The sequence below is a fragment of the Quercus robur genome, chromosome 5 (genome assembly GCF_932294415.1).
Source record: "Quercus robur chromosome 5, dhQueRobu3.1, whole genome shotgun sequence".
NCBI lineage: Eukaryota > Viridiplantae > Streptophyta > Magnoliopsida > Fagales > Fagaceae > Quercus > Quercus robur.
In genome coordinates, this window is record NC_065538.1 from 20,386,974 (window position 1) to 20,406,410 (window position 19,437).

The 19,437-nt window shown below is 33.4% G+C and overlaps 1 long non-coding RNA gene across 1 annotated transcript; it reads right to left on the reverse strand.

Annotated features, from left to right (window-relative positions):
* Positions 1-17,023: 17,023 nt before the first annotated feature.
* On the reverse strand, positions 17,024-17,649 carry LOC126729029 (uncharacterized). Its single transcript, XR_007656460.1, has 2 exons — positions 17,536-17,649; positions 17,024-17,427 (listed from the first exon to the last, which is right to left on the reverse strand). It is a non-coding gene; the product is annotated as an uncharacterized LOC126729029 (long non-coding RNA).
* Positions 17,650-19,437: the final 1,788 nt, after the last annotated feature.

Here is a 19,437-nt window from a genome sequence, read left to right on the forward strand (position 1 = left end):
AAGATTTGGATGAAAATGTAATCTCATGTCCTTGGAATGTAAACAATCTACGGTGTTATTACTATTAATAAATTTTGTTGCCATTCATATCTTGTTTGGTCATAGCTTGTTGTAGATGCGTTTGTGGAGACAATTGGTCTGCTAAATATTCTAAGTGTTAAACAGAACCTAGGTCTTGCCTGACTCCTCGAGTCACAAACCTAAGGTAAATTAACATTGCAGAAAATATTCTAAGTGTTAAACAGAAACTAGGCCTTGCCTAACTCCTCGGGTCACAAGCCTAGGGTAAATTAACATGGCAGAAAATATTCTAAGTGTTAAACAGAACCTAGGACTTGCCTGACTCCTCAAGTCACAAGCCTAGGGTAAATTAACATTGCAGAAAATATTCTAAGTGTTAAACAGAACCTAGGTCTTGTCTGACTCCTCGCGACACAAGCGTAGGGTAAATTAATATTGCAGAAAATATTCTAAGTGTTAAACAGAACCTAGGTTTTGCCTGACTCCTCGGGTCACAAGCTTAGGGTAAATTAACATTACAGAAAATATTCTAAGTGTTAAACAGAACCTAGGTCTTGTTCGGCTCCTCGAGTCATAAGCTTAGGGTAAATTAACATAAGCAAGTTTGCTTGAAAGGACTGAACAGTAAGGGTCGTGGGCATTTCCTCGAGTTTGTGAGGTAATGCCAGCAAGTTTGCTTGAGTCCAAGTCCAATTTCAAGTAAGTGTTGATTGATAATTTATTTAAATTTCATAAGTTAGCCCACCCTTTATGTGGTGATGAAATTACAAACTGCCATGACGTGATTATTATAGAGGAAGCTGACGTGTCATGCAAAAGAACTTATGCAAAGTAAACAGTAAAGAAATGTACAAGTAATTAAATAAACAAAAAAAAAAAGTTTAACTTCAAACCTTTCCATTAAAAATAAAAGAGTTATGGTACAAAAATAAGGAGACAAGGGGCATTGACTATACAGCTCATTACAAAATTTGCCTAAGTGTTTTCTAGTCTAAAAACTAAGCTAGGCTGCTGGCTCCTTTTCCTTGGTCCCTTTCTTCTCCAACTCTTTGTCTTTTTTCTTCCTCTTCAACTGCTCCACCTCAGCTGCTTCCTCTTTGGCCTCTACATCCACTAGAGATGGAAGTTCTTTTTTCTTGTCTTTACCCTTGGCTGAGGTGGTAGAGGGAGCATCACTGGGCTAAGCTGAGGAAGAAAGGGGAGCTAAACTTGGATCTGCTGGTGGCTAAGGGGGAATGGCAGCCAGGCGTAGGGCAGGAGGGTAGTACACTTTATCAGGAGCCTGAAGCTTTGATTCAATGTCCATCCCGCCAGCATTCAAGGCTTGGCCCCACACCTTTAAGCAAAAGGCATGGGCAACATCCCTAAGCTGGGCAGTTAGGCTCTCCACTGTCTTGGTCATGCCGGCATCGTATGCTGCTTGCTCGGCCTCAGCTTTCTCCTTCTCCTTAGTCTCTAGCTGCTTGTTAGCTTGCTTCAGCTCCACCACAGTCAAGACCATCTTATTTTTGGCTTTTCTCTAAGCCTCTAAGGTGTCAGATGCCTACTTTTCATAGCCTTTAAGGGCAGACTTAGCATTTCTACGAGCCTTCTCCACTTTGGCCAGCTAAACAATAGTCTCCTTTAGCTTCTTGTTAGCGTCTGAGTGGGCCTTCTCGACGGCCTCTTGCTTGGCCTTAGCATCCCTAGCTGTATCCAGGGAATGGTCCACCCATTCCTCGGCCATAAAGGCAGCTTGGACAGCTTGCACAAAGAACAAATGCATAAGTGTTATACATTATAGATAGAATTTTTCCATGCAATCAAATGAAAGCGATCACGTACCTTGGCCAGATCTTGTTTAAGGGCGAGGAAGATTTCACGCTTCCTGAAGGATCTTAGGTCCTCCATTTCCTTTGGTAGACACAAGGCCCTTTCCAAACACTCGGCCACTAGGCCAAAGCTGCTCTTGGTGGGATCCCTTAAATTGGCATCATCTAGGACTAGATTGCATGAACTCAGAGTAAAGATGGGCCTCCAGATGGAGTCCTTCCTTGGTTGTTCCCCTTCAACTTCTTTGGAAGTCCCAGTGGAAGTGGACTTCTTTGACTGCCCTTTCCCGATCCAGGCTTCTTTAGCTGGGGGCTGGTGGGAAGACTGTGTAATCTCCCCTTCTTCGGTGCCTTCGGCACTTTTGCCTCCCTAAGCTCTTTTTCTTTTCTTGTCTCCAACATTAGCAGGAGACATGTATGTGGCAGCTGGGGTAAGTGGCTGGGTGACCACCGCCACGACTGGGGAAGAACCTCCAGCATGGGCTGTTAGAAGGGCCAATAGGTCTAGGGTTTTTTCTTTGAAACCCACTGCTGTAGAAGTTTGAGCTTGGGATGTGCTAGGAGAGCTTGAGCGATAAAAGGCTTCAAAATCCTTGTTTGTTACTTCTTAAACATACTCGGATGTGGATTCTTCATCTTCCTCATCCAATGGGAAAGTCAGCTCTTGGGAATAGATAAGTTGGGCAGCTAAGGGAGCGGGTAACTGAGCGTCCTGAGTCCCTTTCGAAGGAGGTTCGATTGGCAAGAATCCAGGGACTGCCACGTCAATTAGAGCCAAGCGAGGGTCCCTGGCTCTAATAACATTCTTTGGACTTTGGAACCATTTGGTAGATGGTGTGTACCCAAGGATGACGTAGGCTACCTTAAGCTATCCATCCTTATGCAGACATATTTCTGATCTAAGGATCCTGTTTAGGTCCTTGAAGTTCACCAAGTGCTTAGCTGGTGTGGTGTGGTATTCGTCTACAAAAAGAAATAAGAGGAGCTGTTAGTGAAGTGAATAAGTGAAGAACTCTCGCATGAACAAAGTTAACTAAAAATCTTAAGTGTTACTCTGGTCCTCGAGAACCCTACCTAGTTCCCCTTCCTGGGTAGAGCAGTGTATTCCATCGTGCCAACCTCCCGAGACAAGAAGAAAATCCTCGTCCATACCTTTGCTTGAGTCAAGCAGGCAGGAGATCAGCTTAACCGCAAGAACCCTACACTTCATGTAATATTTGGTTTTCTCCCCTTTTTGGCTTTGGTACACCCAATTTACATTGTGCCAAGTAAGGTTAGTCCCCATTCTATGGTTTATTGCATCTACAACCCAAGGATCCTAAAGATGTTGGGTGAACATTGGATCATGGTTAACCTATAGTTTATGAGATAATCCCAGGTTACCCTTCCCATAGGAAGTTCCATCCCACCTTCAATAAAGGCGATCATAGGAATGACCACGGACTCAGAAGGTCTGTTTAAGACCAACCACTCACCTTTCTCACAATGTCGAATTTCAACATTATTAGGGATCCTATATTGTGCCCTAAAGGTTGCCCTAACCTCGATAGTGTCCACTAACCTAGCATATCTACCCATGGTCTTTTAAGGGGTGAAGTATGAAACTTGTGAAAAAGAAGAAACAAGGGAAATCAACACACCTACTGATGAACGCAAAGAGTGCTCCCCGGGAGTTTTGTTCTTCAACTTAGATTGCCAAAATGTTCAAAATGAGCCTCATCCAGCTCTAAGTTCTCCTTTTATAGGAGTGAAAAAGTGAGCAACAAAATTCCCACCCATCCATGAGGAGAAATGAGGACCGTACAATCTTGATCAAATCGTAGAACGTGGGGAGACAAGCAGCCGCCTAATGCCATAAATGTGAGATCATGGATTCCGAAGTGCTAGGAGCGTGCAAAGGACAGATGAAAGGACGTTGATACATGGGAACGTATGTGACGCATGCGTATTTTACTTGAGAGACAAAAACTTCACTTTTGTCTCTAAACAAATAGCGAAAGTTTTAGGGGGCTATTGTGGGTGCCCGAGGACTGAGGATGAAGTTAAAGGGTTGCAGCATTGGCTCGAGGATCGAGGATGAAGTCGAAAGGTCGCAACATTAACGTGGAAATGCTGCAAACCATGGGCCCAAGGGAGGAAACTGCCCGAGAAGGAAAAGAAATGAATCATGGTACTCTGTGGTATTCTAAGTGGGAGCTAGGATTTGAAGAGAGTGGAAGCTAGTGGGCAGTAAGGAAGCTTTTGGCTTGGTGTAGCCTGTTGCATCCGCATTAAATGGTAGACAATAGCTTTATCAGCCGCATTGATGAGGAAGTGGCTTGAACAGTGTAAGCCACAACTAAGCAGGTTCCTTCCACCATCTTCTTCAGATGTGAAAGGTAATAAGTGTCAAAAAAGGAGGGAGCTTAGGTAAAAATGGATGGTGAAGATGTGATGGAGGTAGAGGTAAATAAGAAAAGGAGAAAGCATTGGAAAGGGGATCGGAAAAAGAGAAAAGAAACAGAAGGAAGAACATTGAGAGAAGAAAGTGAACATCACTACTTTTTATACAAACTCAGTCTCCTCAAGAGCACTTATGTGGAGCCTGATACTCATTTGCTTCTGAATACAAACCTGATTCTTCCTTGTAGCTATCCTCAGGCAGAGCCCACTGTTGTTGTTCTTTCCCTCCTCTAACAAATTTTATTGATTTAGGCCAGGTTTGAAAGGCACAACCTATTGCTCAAAATATACAAAGATTTATCCATACATACAAGTTTAAATAAGTTTAGGTTATCCCACAAGTTTTTCATATAAAAAAATAGTCAACGTTTCCATACAATATCCACATCAAACATTTATTAGAATATCAACATATTTATAGAATATCAACATATATCTTTGTTATAAGCATAGTTTGAAAATCATAACTCTATTTGGGAAAATCCCCAAATTAGTAAACACTACGTATATCTTATTTGCAAAAATGAAATCAACCACCCTTTAGTCACAATAAATCAGTAGAATTAAAACTTAGCAACACCAAAAATAGGTCCATGAATACACGAATTTCCCACTTAAAATCTGTTTTCATACTTAAACAGTTTAATCTTGAACAACACTGATATTTCCAAAATTTTCCATTTATTTACTTACTAGTACTGTCTAGTTCACTTTCAACTTTGACCCAAAAGTTCTATTTCACAAATTTTCACCATCGATTGATTGGCTGAAAGTATAGCAATTCTATAGAACTCTAGCATTTCATTATACGTCTAACCATCATATAGTCTACTATTCCTTAGAAGCCACATATTGTATTCATATTTGATCAATCTAATAGCCTTCGGAGGACCATTCCATGACATATGGCTATATGTACTTTGCCTAGTCTAATATAATAACAATCATAGGACACCTTTTTCCATTAATATAATGATAGATTTAGATTCATGAAGCCAACACCTATTATTCTATTAGGTACCAAAATAATAGATGCACCGACCCATGTCTTCCTATAAGCGTGAGGACAATTGCTAGACCTTGAACAATTCCAACTTTCTAAAATTACGAAGAACAAAATCATACCTGCAATTCTAACACACAACCACAGAGAAAGAAAAATAAATTCAACCATGTGGTGCCGCTGAAAGTGGGGAAGTCTCTTATTTATATATATACACGTATAGCTCAAAGATAAAAGGCTAGGGTTTTAAAGTTTATCAAGGCCCATATATTTACTTATGCCATCTTTCTTGGGCCTCTTATACCATAATAATTATCTCATTTAAATATCTTAGGCCCAAATCAATTTAATCCATTTAATTGTGGGCCTTCTCTTTAATTTATGTATAAGAAATAAATTAGTAATGAAAATATGGGGTGTTATAGAAACACGTGGTGAAAGAAAAGACAAAGCATGGGGGAGAAGACAACAATGTAATGGCCGAAGCACTACCAACCCATAACTCAGCCAATGCAAGGAAGGTGGGCCCACAGCTAAAGGGATTACGGAGAGTGTGGTTTGGTGGAAGGGGGAAAAGAGTCTATTTTCGGTATCCTACCAGGACCTCTTTTGGGAGGTGCTCTGTTGGGAAAGCATCTTTACCCAAAATAGGTAATAAATCAGTTGTGACCACTTAATGCATACTAGAGGGAATTGGCAAAAAGTGACCCAAGGTTTTACCATTTAAAAGAAGAGAGATAGGTACACAACAGAATGAATTGGGTGGGAGTTTGTCGTGGGATATGTAGTGAAAGAGAGAGAGAAAACACTGCACATGTTTAGAGGGTAGTGGAGGTTGAACCCATGCAGCTAGAAGGGTAGTGGGCACCTTTGAAGGGTGTCTACAATAGACAAAAATGGTTGGTAAACAATGAGGGTAAAAATGAGAAATTTCATGAGTTGATTTAGTATACAAATAGGAATAGTATCCATAAGGGGAACAAGAACAATGACCTAGGCAATTTGAGTAGGAAATTGAAAGAGAAAGAAGAGAGAAAATGAAAGGTGAAGTGAGACTTAGAAAAGAGAGAAAAGTGATTACAGCAAAAACAGCATGCATCAATTGACAAATATTTTTCCTCCCTCACGTAATAAACCCACTATTTGTAATCTCATTGGATGAAGTAGCTATTCTGACCCATCCTCTAAAGTGCATAACTTTATGGATTAATTGGGTAATAAGGTTATATAAGTTGGAGTTCAGGCTCTCTTTAGCCTACTTCTTGCAAAGATTCTCTTTTATGTTATGATTCTGTTGCTCTAACTATGTCTAACCACTAACAAGTTATTTAGATTGACATTCATTCCTGATGCTATATATATAAATATATATCTTGTTTATCTTTTGGAGTGTCTTGTCTTGTGCACAAACTAGTTCTGAGCAGATATATATATATATATATATATATATATATATATCTTGTTTATCTTTTGGAGTGTCTTGTCTTGCCTTGTCTTGTGCACAAACTAGTTCTGAGCAGATTCTGCGGAAATAAAGAGTTAGGCCCAACTTTCTTACCCATTGCAAAAAGCCTTAGCCCAAAGGCACAAAAGGCCCCTACAAATATATATTTATTCAGAAGGACACTAGTTATTAGAAAAGGAGATGTAGAATCGCCTCTACATATCAGTGGTGAATTTCCTTAGGAATGTGATCCTTGTAGTTAACTCTACTACTCCAAGGTTAATACAATAATCTAAACCTTTATCAAAAGTATCCACAATTCTGTTTGACTCATTATACTTATGCTCATCGGAGTATTGGAGACTCTCTTTGAATTGATAGAAGCTCCAATTATATGTATCAAAACAATCTAATCAGTACGCCCAATTCTCATAGCTAGTTGAATTATGAATCAATTTAAAAGACTGTGCTTGGGTCTCATTAGCTCTGGTTCCAAATCCAAGGCAATTCTGGAAAGGTCAGTAAGATTTGCACTAAAGCTGCGAGAATCCGACTCCAGAGTTGAGATGCAAAGCTCAGAAAACTCAGTATGGTTACAAGTTGTTGTTATTAGGGGCTTGCTAATCTCATTATCTGCTTTTGCAAAATGGTGGCTTGAAAGCAAAAGAGAAAGTACAATAGGAATCACTAGGAGACAGAGAGAAACATCAACTTTCATGGCCATTTCTTACAACACAATAAAAGAGCCTATTGCTTATTTATATTGTAGAAACTATTTCCGGCACAAGTTTAAAAGGATCAAGCAATTAGTGTATGTTTTTAAAATCCAGCCTAGTCAAAACCTTTTTTTTTAATGGGATAGTCAAACATTTTTGTCCTCATTTAACAAGTATCACAGTCATGGGTATAACAAAAGAATGGAAATGATAAAGCTGCTCATGAGGCTAAAAAAAAAAAGGCTCAAAATTTAGTTGATGGATGGTGTAGGTCGAATATGAATTCATTGAGACTTGTTTAACCACACTAAACGTGGCCTTAAGGCTGATTTATTCGGATAATTTCATGCAACCACTACATTCTACAAAGTAAAATTAGATTATTTTTGTAGATTTTATTAGTTGTTGAATGGATCTGTAATCCAGGCATACATAGAAAGTATATGTTGTTATAGTAACACTAACTTAGCATACTATTTTTGTATTTCAACCAAATAGACATTTCAACCGAATAGACAAGTGACCCGGTACAAAATAACACATCAACATTGCTATATATCAATCCAAACAAAATACAATTTTAACCCTTAGGGCACGTTTGGTAAAATGTAATGGTGATTATATAATAATAGGGATATGTATTACAAGAAATACAAGATGCCGTAATGTAATCATTACTATTCATTTGTTTGATGACAACACAAGAATAGAACCTTGAAGACAATGGAATGTTTAAATCAAATTGTCTAAATTGTAAGATTAGAATAAAACTTATGATATATTTTAGGAAATATCTTACTCATATAATTATTTCCTAAAAAATAAATATTTTTAAAAAAAAAATTTGAAAGAAATATTAGTTATTTTTTTATGACTTTTTATTTTCATAATTGTTATGTGTATATAGAAAGTTTTTTTTTTTATTTGGAAGTATATTGATTTTAAAAATTAATACACTAACAAAGGAATGGCTACTACAACATTTTTAGAGATGAATAGTTATTCCTCATTTTAAAGAATAACAATTCATAAGAAATGACTATTTCTTGTAATAAAAATATAATCAAACTACTGAATAGCTAAACTATAAGAATAACTATTACATTAGAATGTCTATTACAGTTTACCAAACATACCCCTTAAAATTTTCAATTCTCCTCCACTTTGTTAGTTTTCTTTTAAAGGTTTCTCTATTTAACCCACTTCTCAGTAACCATAAAATGTACAAGAAAAGGTTTCTTCTTTAATTACTCTCAATTTATTATGCTTCTTTCAATTGTAAAAGGTTTCAATATTATCTTGCTCCATCTTTAGGTGGAAAAAAAACAAGCAATTATTTTTATTTTTTTCTTAATAATAGATTTTTTTATGTTAGTATTAGGAATAGACCATAAAAGCATCCAAAATCCAAAATTGCCTATTGCTTTAAACCTAGATTTAGGGTTCCAACACTGGTGGCTCCACGTGCAAGCCAAGGTGGTCACAGGACCACCCTGACTTGCACCTAACTTACAAAAAAATTTATATATACACTTGTTAAAAATATATTATATGCTAAACTAATATCCTGTGACAGCCCTAATAAAAATGTTGAACACCCTAACTTAAAAATTACAAAAATTTGGGTTCAACAAAAATAAGAGTAACGTTACATTCACAACATTTTTACAATAATTTCACAACAAATTCAATGTAATAAACTGTTACTAATTCTAATTTGACCTAAATACCGATATTATTTTTTTACCCACCAATAACAGTTTTTTTGCATAAGATTTATTGCAACAATTTTGTGAATGTAGCATTACTCCAAAATTAATTCAGCCCCCCAAACATAATCCTTAATCCCTTTTATAATTTTTTTTAAAAAAATCTTAAATAACAACAATAAATATTAACCCAAATAACAACAAACATAAACCAAACAAAAACAAGACAAGACCAAACAACAACAAGTGAACAAATTGTTCAACAAAAAGCCTATTATAAAATAAAAAGATAAAATTGCTAATCATTTAAATTTGTAAATCATTCAACCTATTCAATAAAATAATCTCTAATTTCATTTTGCCTTAAAAAAATGGTACTAAGAAAAATATTATGGTTGTGAGTTATTTTTTATGGTAAGACAGTTATACTCTTTTTGACTTTGCAATTGCAACAATTTTGTTCTCCTGGTGACTTGACTCGCAATTGTAGCAAATATTCAAGTTATTACTTTATTAGATTTTGCATAATTTAAATTTCATAGTGACCACCCTAAAAAAAAATAAATAAATCACCCTAAAAAAAAATTTCTAGAGCCGCCACTCAGTTCCAAACCTATTTCCTAAATAGTTTGTGAGCTTTTTTTTTTTTTTTTTTTTACTTTAATATTGTTATAGCTTACAAGATTGAAAAATTCATGAATAAAAGTTAAAAATAAAAAGAAAAGAAAAATAAAGGAGAAAAAAAAAGGGATAAAAAGTTAGTTAAAATTCAAACATTTATTAGAATAGATATTCATTCGAAAGGACACTATTCATTAGAAAAGGAGATCTAGAATTTCCTTCACAACAGTGGTGAATTTCTTTAGGAATGTGATACTTGCAGTTAACTCTACTACGCCAACGTCAATACAATAATCTAAACCTCCATTAAAAATATACACAATTCTGCTTGACTCAGTATAATTCTGTTCATCAAAGTATTGGAGACTCTTCGAATTGATAGACACTCGAATTAAATCCATATTCATTACAAGCTAATCGTGTCTCCCGACTCTCATCACTAGTTGCATTATTAAACAGTTTAAAAGCATCTGCTTTGGCCTCATTAGCTTTGGTTACGGCTATCTCCAAGGCAATTCTGGAAAGGTTAGTAAGATCTGCAGTAGAGCTACGAGGATCCGACTCCAAAGTTGAGATGCAAACATCAGGAAACTCAGTATGGTTGCAAGTTGGTCTTACTAGGGACGAAAGCTCATGCATTATCGGCTTTTGCAAAGTGGTGGCTTGAAAACAAGACAGAAAGTACAATTTGAATCACCAGGAGGCTAAGAGAAAAACCGTATTTTATGGTCATCTTCAACAACACAAAGGATAAGCCTATTGTTTGAAAGGTATTTGCTACACCTATTTATTGAAATCCTCTAGAGTTCCTAGGCTACTCTATTATATAGAGTTCTATTAATCTTTATCATTAATTCATTTATAATAAAAGGTCTAGATTTTTTCATATCATTAACTCACTAACAAATCTCCTAAAACAATGGTTTAAACAATAACTATTCATAAATGATAATTATTGCCTTACCTCTTTTACCTAAATTAGGTTTCTAAGAAAACATGAAGTCATCTTCTCCTTCCCCTCTTCATTTTTCAATTTGTTTCACAAATCGTTTTGGTTGTTAATTTCAAAGCATAGGTTCGACTGAAATGGGACATAAAAAAAATCATATTTTATGATCCTATGTGCCAATTAATCATGTGCTTGAAAAAAAAAAAAAAAAAAACAAACAAACAAAAAACAACATGTATATGCTTAATTTTGATAAAATTAATAGAAGACTAAAAAAATTGGAATGAAAACTCAGGTATCTCTGCCATTCATATATCACATATATATGCTTCACGGTCCATGTGCATAATAATCAATTTTCTAAATAAGCAAATTTCTTTTGCATTTAATGTTGCAATGTCATAGCCACTATCGATTCTTTCGCATTTAAGGTAATAACTATCATTTATAAGTAGTTATTTTTTAAAAATCATTATTTTTGTAGATTTGTTAGTAGATTAATGATATGGCAAAATCTAGAACTTTTTATTAATATAAATGAAATGTTAAGATTAAAAGAACTCTACATGGTAGAGTACCCGAAGAACTCTAGAAGATCTCAATCCCCCTATTTATTGGAAGAACTAGGAGTAATGTTTTGAGAATAATATACATGAAAAGGCTTTGCCAAGAAAGGAAATCCATTTCAAATTTAGAATATAAAAGTATATTCCAAACTTCAAATAAGGAAATATGTTTGGCTTGTGGTTGTTCATTCTCAAATAAATTGATTTTTGGTTTATCTACATTGTTTTGCCACAAAAGCTTTTGAAGTCTAAGAATTTTACACCTCAGTGTGTGTATATATATACCATATTTTCTCCAAGGCAGCTACATTTGTAATTCAAGTGGTTCAAATGAACCCCCTAACTTCAAAAAAAATATTTTTATATATATAAAATATTTTTTATTAATTTAATTACCTTTAAAAATATTTTTTTCACAACTTGGCTTAAATCTTGCATCCTCTGATCACAAATTAATTTAGCCCAAAATTAAACAACATAGATCAACTCATCCCAAAACTAATTAACAACACAAATCACTCTCTCTTTCTATCATGAATCTCATCTCATCTCTATTCTCTATCTGACTTTTAATGTATATCCGACTCTAAAAGTAAAATGTAAGTGTTTGTGAGTTTTGAGTGTATCTCTTTATTATAAATTCATATTATATATATATGTGAGAGTGTGTATGTTTGTTACATGTGTATATTGTTATCGTGTTATAATAACTTTTTGTTATAAAACCAGTGATTCAAGAAAAAAAATAGTAAAGTCAATGATTGTTAAATGTATTATTTATGTATGGATGAGTGTGGTTATATGGGTCAATAATTAGTATAAGGTCAACAATTTATAATATAAAAAAAAACAATAACAAATAAATAATGACAACTACATAAAAATAAAAATGTTATATAAACTTAACAAAATAAAATGGTCACATCTACGTTGACAATAGATAATGACAATTGATAATAAACTATCATGTGACGATTTCAAAATATGAAAACTCGTAGAAAGAAATTGTAAAATTTTATGTATTTGTTTTTTTTTTCAAATAACATAATATATTCAAGTTCTCTTTTTATTAAAATTTTTTTAAGTTTTTTAATGACCTCCCTCAAGAAAATTCTTGAAGCCGCTACTGATTTTCTCTATTCCATTTTCTATTCTCGCGGTTTTCACCCAACTGAACAGACTCTCAATGCACCGTTTGTTTCAATGGAAAACCTTATATGAAGATAATTTTTGGCATTTTCTTATGTTGCCTCATAAGCTTTTGAAGTCCCATAATTTTACACCTCAATGTGTGTGTGTGTGTATATATATACCTTATTTTCTCTCTTCCATTTTCTATCCTCCTAGTTTTTATCCCAATCAAGCAAATTCTAGCAGTTCAACGCTCTATTTGTTTCAATGGAAAACTTTATATGAAGATAATTTTTCGCATTTTCCTATGTTTAAAACTATCTCATATCGGCTTCAAAAAAAAAAACTATCTCATATCTTTCCATATTAACTTAGTAGGAGATAGAATTGTTTTCCATTAAAATTTTTTAGAAAATAATTTTATCTCACAAAATTTTCCAAAAAATATTAATGTCAAAACAAATAAAGCCTTAGTGTATACAAGTAAGTTTTTCACTGTGTCTATTTATATTTTAGAAACTAAGTTTATATATGTTGATCATGATCAAATAATTAGTGTCTCCTTTTCCTTTTTCTTCTTTTTTGGAACAATATACCTGGAAAGCCTTTTGCGCCAAGAAAGGAAATCTACTTAAATTTTAGTGTATACAGTATAAAAGGAAACCCTTTAAACACTTCAGAAAACTTTTAAATTTAATATAAGAAAACATCGCACCTGGTTTTTCATTGATTCCAGATGATCATACGGGCATGTTTGATACATTGTACATTCTATAATAATAATTGCATGGAAATAAAAATAAAAAAAAAAAATCAGTAGAATAAAAGAAATAATAATAGAATAACTATTATTATTTATATATGTTTTGTGAGTCTTGTGACAATAAAAGAGTAGAACCCTAATTTGTATTAATATTATTTTATCTTATCATGTTGTATCAAATTGCGGAATATTCCACAATTTGATACAACATGATAAGATAAAATAATATTTTAGTGAAATATTATAAAATAAATTTATTTATAAAATTGTATTTCACTTTTTGTATGTTTAGCTTAGCATCCTATTATGTTTAAATTGAAAATTTATATAATTAATTTTGTTTTTGTTTGTTCAAAATTATTGTCTTCGTAAATGGTTAAAAAAGAAAAAATTGCAAATTGCAAATTACACCCCTAAATATGGTTAAAAAAGAAAAAATTGCAAATTGCAAATTACACCCCTAAAATTTAGGGGTGCATAGATTTTACACCCTGAAGTTTCAGAATTCGGAATTTACCCTCCTGAAGTTTAGTGGTGTTTGGATTTTACACCCTAATATTTCAGAATTTAAATTTTATCCCCTAAAGTTTGGGAGTGTTTAGATTTTACACCCCAGATTCTAAAACTTTATAGTGTAAAATCTAAACACCCCCAAAATTTAGGGGTGTAAAATCCAAACACTTCTAAAATTTAGGAGATAAAGTTTAAATTCTAAAATATTAGGGTGTAAAATCCAAACACCCTCAAACTTCAGAGAGTAAAATCCAAGTTCTGAAACTTTAGGATTTAAATTCAAACACCCCCAAACTTTCCCCAAACTTTAGAGGAATAATTTGCAATTTACCCAAAAAAAATACAAATATTATAATCTAAATTCACATGTTTGAATATCACTTGGACGTTTTCAAAAATGTGCTTTTAAATTTTAATCTTTTGAACGTTTTCAAAATGGTGCAAAAATTGAACAGATGTTAAAAAAATAACGATCGATATTTGTTGGGCCCAACCACATGGACCCATGCCCAACTCAATCCAGTCCAGGCTTGCAGCGCAAGTGTGGTAGAAGGCCCACTTGGGTAAGGCTTCCTTCATAGCCAATTTCCTTGTGTGTATGTGTGTATATATATATATATATATATATTTTAGTACCTTTGGATTGTATTTAGAAACTTGAATTTGGATTTGGATTTATATATTAAATTAATTAATGAATTTGATTTCAAATCCATTGATTTTAAGGGGCTGTTTGGTTTGTACTGAAGTTGTATTCATTTTCTATTTTCTTTTTTTGTATTCATTTTATATACTCAAATCTTATACTCATTTTTTTGTTCACATCTATTTTTTTATTTGGCATCATTTCCTAATTTGTCTTCCCCTTCAAATTTTTTTTTTCTCTGTCAACCACCAACAAATAGAGAGAGAAAGTGTTCTCTAATGTGACAAGACAGTTGTGGGAACCAAAGATGAGACTGTTGGGTCTTAACTTACTTGGGCTCACAATTTATTTGTAGTGGGCTTGAGGATTTCCTACTCTGGGTCGTTCTCGGCAGAGAGACTCAAAGCAACACTCATTTCTTCTTCTCCCTTGACTGTTTTCTCTCTATTTTTCTGAACCCCTTCTTCCTCCCAAACTTCTGCTATTTATAGCTAAGGTTAGTGGTGAGATTACGATTTCAGCCTCCGTTAGTGCTATTGAAGGTCCAATATTATCTGATTTAAGTGGGTATTTAGGTGAGAGTGGGGTGCAATAATTATGGCCTTGGAACTTGGTTCCAGCTTAGTCGATAGTGCTCGGTAATGCAATTTACCGAGCATATCATGATTTTCCCGGACACGGTTCATACGCTTGTTCGGGAAAGCTTATGCCGAGCACTTATCAGAATTCAAGGCCTAAAACTAGTTTTTACGCTAAGGCAGTTCCAAGAAGGGCTTAGGGCAATGGGGCTGTTCCCGTTGGGCCTGGGCCCAAGGGCCTATATGGGTCTTGGGATCTCGATACCGTACAACAGTAATAGTGATACCCACAAATTTTATTTTTTTACAAAAATGTCACTATATTCATTTTCAAGAAAATGAAAACACCAAAAAGTTGTATTCAGTTTTTGTATTCAAATCCTAACTTTTTGGATAATAAAAATAAAAACTGAATACAAATACAAAGTCAAACAAGGGTTTTAGTAATCGATCCTACAAAAAACTGAAAATGAATACAGAATACACTCCTTTTTTTGCTCAAACTAAACAGACCCTAAAAGTTTTTAAATCCTTGGTGGATTTAGGGTCTATTTGGATACCGCTTATTGCTGAAAACTGAAAACTGAAAACTGAAAATACTGTAACAAAATAATTTTTAAATATGAATAGTGTTGTGTGGGACCTAGTTTTAAAGTTTTTTTTTTCTAAATATTGTACTTGCGGGTCCCTTAAATAGTGCATGGGACCCGCATATAAAACGTCAAACGCAAACTCAGCCCCTTTCAATGCAATCCAAACGGAGGCTTAGATTCTAATCACCCAAATCTAAATCCAAACGTCCAAATTATGCCATCCAAACGGACCATTGAAGTATATGTAGATAGAGAAAATGACCTTCATACGCAAAATCGAGCTTGCCTTTCTTGACAGTGGTCGTGACAATGTTGTGGTCGTGGTTGGGGAGAAAGTGATGAAAAGGTGAAAATAATGAAACGTTACCTGGTTTCAACATCGTTGATTGTATATCAATCGAAGATCTAGTGTGGGGTTGCTCAATTTTTGTCTGCATCATTTTAGATAACTTCCCTTTTTTTCGTCCTAAAAGTAAACAGCATCGTTCCTCTTTGTTATGCTTTTTTTTTTGGTCCAGCTGAGATGGGCGACGTGGAATATGCTTGATAACTAGGAATTATATGAGTGATGTGGCATTACTTGATACATGAACTTTGAAAGTGTACTAAATTGACACTTCTGTATAGAAATTTTTCTCAACAACAAAAAATTGCTAATAGAGATAACGTGGCTAAAAAAAAAAATGAAAAAAGATTTTGAAGTTTAAGGCTTTAAGCGGGTATGCAACCAAATTGCCAAATTTATACAAATTTGGGGCTTTTTATAGTATTGATATTTGATAGTGCCAAATTGCCGAGTGTAGGACTGTAGGGTATGCAACCAATTTTCATGTTTGCAAATTTGACATAAACTTATGACACATATAATATCTAGATATTTCAATAAAACTAGAATTCTTGTCAAGAGTTTCGTAGTTTAACTTTGAAATTATTATTATTTAAAAAAAAAAGTACTAGAGAATCTTAATTATGGACCGTTATAAGTTTTATCAAAATTTTATATTTTGGGGTAAAGATTAATAATTTTTATTTATCATAATTTAGAAATATTTTTTTTTCAAACAAATAAAAATGATAAATTTTAGAGATAAGCAGTAATTGTAATTTTTTTTTTAACAAAAAAAAAATCCTAAAATTTAGGAAATCTTTTTTTTTTTAAATTTAAAATGAAATTTGTTATTTGACATTTATGACCCTATTTCTAAATGAAGTTACCCTTCGTTAATGAGGGTATTTTTGAACCACATAAAAGTCCAGTTGAAAGAAAGGAATCCTCTTATATATAGTATAACTAGTCGCTAACCCGTGCGATGCACGGGATAGTTAAACAAAATTTATACACATTCACTTTTATTGGTATAATCATTTGAAAATAATTCTAACTAATACCCAAATGTAAGAGACACATTGACTTATTATTTAAAGTAGCCTTCTGAAGAATTTACACATATTGTGCAATTGAATCTTAATTTCTCATCAACAATAAAAACATGGAAATTCAAAACATGGAAAGAAAATAAAAATTACAACAATTAATTCCATTATCTTTCATGCTATACTTTGTAATTGTACGGAATTAAGTCAACTCAATTTAAGTAGTTGTAATAAAATTGGCTTCTACTATTCTCTATTCTATAGAGATATGAACATATTGGATTTCTCAAACAATTACCGATATTGCAATAAAATGATTTATTATTGAAAATAAGAAACAAAGAAAATCAGTCTATAGCTTAAGAAACACAATATACTAAAATTAAAGAGATAAAATTTTCGAAGGACAAAATATTATAGATAATTTTAGAAACAAATTATACACTTAAAAGGGTTAGTAATTTATAGCACTTACCCCCCATTATTAGTATACAGACACCAAGTGCGGTCGTCGTAACCCTTTGAAAGAACCTTCCCCAATTGGACCCTATCAAAAAAAAAAAAAAAAACACCCAATTAACAAAATTGATCCAAAAGGGTCTAAAAAGCACACAAAATCAATTCAAAAAACAAAAATATGAGACAAAGTAATTACTTTCCGCTGCCAATGAAATCGTCTTTTGTATTGCTGTTCCAAACTGCAACACTTATCTCTTTAAGGCCTTCAATTAACGAAAACACAAACTTCTATTGGAATACCGAAGTATTATGACCATCTATACACACACACACAAAAAAACAAAATCAGCATAACTCACTATAACTCTATAGAAGCCAAATATAAAGAGAAATTAAAGGGGTTGAATTTGATATTTACCTTTGGAGAGAGAGAGTTTGCAGAAACTGTGGCTTTATATTTCTTAACTTGAGAGAGAGGTAAGGTTGCTAGGGTTTTAAGGTGTTATAATGTTTTTGTTTTTATTTTTTATTTTTTAAATATTGTGCGGACGTGGGCTTTATATTTCTTAACTTGAGAAAGGGGTAAGGTTGCTAGGGTTTTGAGGTGTTATAATGTTTTTATTTTTATTTTTTAAATATTATGCTGACGTGGAAAATTGTGGTGCCAGCAGAGGCTTCGGTTTTATATATATATATAGATTATATATATATATATATATATAAGGCAATCCAAAAACCATTTTTATCCTATGTAAGATTTATAGATTTCAAAATTTAAAACTATGTTCAAGTAGGCAGTTTATGAGTCAATTTTTCATTCATTTCTTAATGGTTCACAAAGAAAAGCACTTGAGCCTACTTCAAAGGACATATAAGTCCTACTTTTATTTTGTCTCTAAATGGCTACCCAAACACTTGCCCAAAAAAAAAAAAAAATCATTTTTCAGCAATTTACGCACTAGAAAATTTGTAATCTATAACCTAAGGGTTTTTTTTTTTTTTTTTTTTGAGAAAGAATCTATAACCTAAGTTAAATGAGACAATATGAACAGGGACAGAGATTATTGGACTTCCGGGTTGAGTTGGGGTTAAAGAGAGGAATGAGACTTAACAAGGTTGGGGAGAGACTCTTTGACGTCCTTTAACTTGACTTAGTTGGAACTAAGTTGATTTTTCTTTGATGAAGCAAGCTTCAATTGGGTTAGATGGGAAATTGTAGGGATTTATACATTAAGATATTGCATTGGATCTGATTCTATAGTTCAACCTTTATGGCATGTTTGGAAGTTTAGAAAGGGAGGAGAGTAGAGGGGAATGGTTCCCCTCCACCTTATTTGGATGTTTTTAAAATTAGTAAGGGAGAAGGGAGTAATTAACCCTTCCCCTTGTTTGGATGTTTTAAAAATTAGGATGAAGAAGAGAGGAGATGATTAAAATAGACAAATTTACCCTTATTTGAAAATAGACTTGCAACATTGATCTATTATTAATTTAGAAATGGTAAATTAAGAAATTTATCTAATCAATAATTTATCTACTCTACTCTCCCTCTAAATCTCTCAAATTTGGAGGAATTAAAAATGAGAGGTTAGAGGTGGTTGAAACCCCTCCAAACCCCTCCAAACTCCTCCCCCTTCTTCCCTAAAAAACTTCCAAATAAGGTAATTGAATTACTCTCCCCCCCTCTACTCTACTCCCCCTCATTTTTTAAACTTCCAAACAGGCCATTACTTCTTATCATAGTTTTAAAAATATGATAGGACCGACCTATTTAACTGGGAATTGAACCCTAAATTAATACGGTAAAAACAGTATAAAAAGGTAGTTCAATAAAGCAAATCATTGGTTCAACTGAAAACTGAACATTTTTTGATTTTTTGAATGATTTGTTTTTAAAACCATCCTTCTTACAACCAAGTTTGGATTTTTTTTTTTTTTTTTTTTTTATAAGTTAAACTTAAGTACAACTTCTTAGGTGTAGCACATTAAATTATCCAATTGAATTCAAACACCTAGTTTGCATTGAATTAATTAGTTCTTGAAAAGTTTAATATTATTTGTACTTTATTGGTCATTACAACTATATATTTATATTTAA